Genomic DNA, 3628 nt, shown 5'->3' on the forward strand with positions numbered 1-3628 from the left:
GACTTCATCAGAGATCTGGAGCAGGAGATCTCTGAGCTGAAGAAGAGGAGCTCTGAGGTGAAGCAGCTCTCACAGGATGAAGATCCCCTCCACCTCCTCCAAAGCTGCTCCTCCCTGAAAGCTGCTCCACCCACCAAGACCTGGACAGAGGTCAGAGTTCATCCACCATACTATGAGGAGACTGTGGCGAAAGCTGTGGCTCTGTTTGAGCAGAATAAGAAGAAGATATTGGAGATGAAGAGGGTCCAGCGGTTTGCAGTGGATGTGACTCTGGATCCTGATACAGCTTACCCTTGGCTCATCCTGTCTGATGATGGGAAACGGGTGAAACATGGAGATGTGAAGAAGAATCTCCCAGACAATCCAGAGAGATTTTCTAAGTGTGTGAATGTTTTAGGACAGCAGAGTTTCTCTTCAGGCAGATTTTACTTTGAGGTTCAGGTTAAAGGAAAGACTAAATGGGATTTAGGAGTGGCCAGAGAGTCCATCAAGAGGAAAGAATTTAAACCACTGAGTCCTCAGAAAGGTTACTGGATTGTTATATTGAGAAATGGAAATGAGTATTTAGCTCTAGCTGGACCTCCAGTCCGTCTCCATCTCCATCCTGGTCCTCAGAAGGTCGGGGTGTTTGTGGATTATGATCAGGGTCTGGTCTCCTTCTATGATGTAGATGCTGCAGCTCTGATCTACTCCTTTACTGGCTGCTGCTTCAAGGAGAAACTCTACCCGTACTTTGGTCCTGGCCTTAACGATGGAGGTAAAAACTCTGCTCCTCTGATCATCTGTCCTGTTGGTTGTTGATCTGATGAAATGATGAAGAATAAATCTGCATGACTGTGGTTGAAGTCCTGCTGGTGGAGAAATGAGCTTGGAAACGTCCTCAGCAGGAAGTCAGCAGTTCAGTTGACAGCTGGATTATTTGCTGCAGCTACTTCTTTTCAGCTTTTGATCAGATAGATAGAGCACAGCCCACATAAAGAGGCCTTAGTCCTCAACATGGTCGTCACAGGAAAAAGTCCCAGCCTGAGGACCTTTGGCCGCCGCATCTCTTCCCCTCTTTCATTACCAACTTTCCTGTGTGGCTCTGGAGAAAACAAAAACCATAAAACCTTCCTTTTGCGTTTACAGAAATAAAAATGTAAAACTGTGCTGCCTTTATTTGAGATCATCTAAAATGTTGTTTTATTAAGGAGAAAGGCAGGATGGGAATCGGAACCGGCTCGCCGCTCATGGGGTCCCGTAACGTGTGGCGTATTGTACACACATGCCTCCAACCACACAGCATGAACCGATTTGTGCAAATGTAGTGTTTGATCATGTTGCTTAGCTTGTCTCTTGGAGCAGAAAGCTTTCTGGTCACACGTCAGAACAGGTCCTCAGTAGGTCATATAAATCCAACACAAACACGTCATGAAACGCTCCTGGTTCTGGAGGGAAGTAAAAATGGCTCCTCCTCTTCATCTCTTCAGTTTCCACATCACCAAAGTGACTTAAATTACAGACTGTTGTTTAGTCTTCCTTCAGATCTGAAACACTTGGAAAAATAGTTTCTAATCAAGCGTGTGAGCATCTGAACAGTAATCGGCTTGGAGAGTTTGACTCAGGCTTTAGAGACATCATGGCACCAGAAAGTTCCTGATGATAGGCAGCAAAGTCCTAAAGTCAGGAAGACGTCCTGACACCTTTTAAGACACCAAATATTTTTCAGTATTAAAAACAGTTCTGATCTTCCCAGGCTTTTTATTTTTATAGTATCTGTATTCGAATGCACCGATTTATCAGTGCCAATTTCCTTAATTTTGGGAGATTGGTGATTGGCTGATTTTTACATATGAAACCGATTTGATCCACCGATTTGATCCACCGATCTCATCTAGCTTGGCAAATGTGTAAAAATAAACCCACTGTCCTCTTTGCTCTCCGGGGAGAATGGTTTAACAGAAGTTAATTGTAAATTAACTATTGCCAACTCAACAACTTTCTTGTTATATTGAGCAACATTTCATGCAGAAAAAAAATTGGTATTGGCCAAAATTGGAATCGGTAGGTTAAGCTTTTTAAAAAAATTGGTAATCGCCAATCGGCCAGAAAACTGCAATCGGTGGACCCCTAATCTGCATCAAAAGTCTTGAAGAAACTGAAAAATAACCCTTCAAAGATTTTCTTTGACTTTTAGTTTTATTAGATCTTGTCAGCAGCATTTCTCAGAGCTCTGGCTGCAGACTCAAAACTAGGACTCTATATTGAAACTACCCTTCCTGCTGCCCACTCCTCAAGATGACCTTCACTCGGTGCAAGGCTCCAAGTCGCAGCACTTTGTTGTCGTCTAACAGACCCTGTGTTTTATTTTACCTAGTGATCATCTATTAAGTGCATAATAAGTAAATACAAAGTGAAAAGTTACATTTTCCATTTTACACACAAGAAATTTGGGTCTGAAATGGGAGATATTTTTCTATCGTGGCCCTACCAGAGCTGCAGCCGTCACTTCAGACGCCACTGAGACGATGAAACCCCTGGCTGAGTTTTACCACAGACGTTTGGATGTGAAGTGGAGCCCCGTTAGCTTATCCTTGTGGCACAATGGATAGACAAAAACTTTGAACTTAAAGACAACAGCAGATTGGAGGGAATTATTTGTGTTTGTTGTATTTTGCTATGATGTCCAGCAGAGGGCGCCATCAGTTTAAGTCTTCATAGGATGAGACTACTTCTCTTGATGATTACATCTGCCAGGAGGTCAAAGTTCATGGTTCTTCTGTAGCTAAAAGTAAAACCACTGTGTTATGCTGTACCCTGCACACATCACAGATCATTTCTGCAACAGAAATTAATTTTTTAATTTGTTTCTTTTTATGGGATGAATTCATTTGTTCATTAATCTAGATGGGTGTTCACTGATCTGTGGTCTGATCTGAGTTTATTATAATAAATCCACATTTTCATTCGTGTGGTGAACTGGTGGTTCAGTAATGTTTGGACTTCCTCTGGATAAATCACTGACAGTCGAGGAGCTCAACGTGTTTTAGGAGCTTTTACCAGAAAAATATCAAACATCTGGGCAAAATATTAATTTATTGATATGTTAATTTTTTATTCTTAAACCAAAGTGTATATTTATTAAGGTTATTCTTAACATTTCATTCATGTTCAGCTTTGAAAACGGTGCATAACGTTTTCTGGTGTTTGGCTCCCTCTGCTGGTTCAGGTGCGTAGCTGCAGTTTGAATAACAGGTTTATATGAATTAATGTGAATTAATTAACCATCAGCCATTAATGATCTCTGACAATAACAAGTCATGATCTAAAGAAGAGGAGCCATCGGTTGGGTTTTCTACATTTATTATGATGTAAAACATAAAAACACAATGTTGTTCCGAACCTCCTCCAGTTACGTAACGCCTTCACCCAGACTGGTTGGTGACCTCTGACCTCCAGCACACATGGAGGAATGAACAGAGGATGACATAAGAAGTGTTAATCCTCCTTATCCTGCGCTGACGGATCACAATCAGCCTGGAAATCCTCGGCACGCAGCTGCTGCTCCCTCAGCCTCATTGTTCCAGAACCAGCTTCTCTAAAGCGGACCTCCAGAACCCGAGCCTTCAGGTGAACCCTTTCAGGTTCT

Source organism: Poecilia formosa, unplaced genomic scaffold (genome assembly GCF_000485575.1).
Source record: "Poecilia formosa unplaced genomic scaffold, Poecilia_formosa-5.1.2 Scaffold466, whole genome shotgun sequence".
NCBI lineage: Eukaryota > Metazoa > Chordata > Actinopteri > Cyprinodontiformes > Poeciliidae > Poecilia > Poecilia formosa.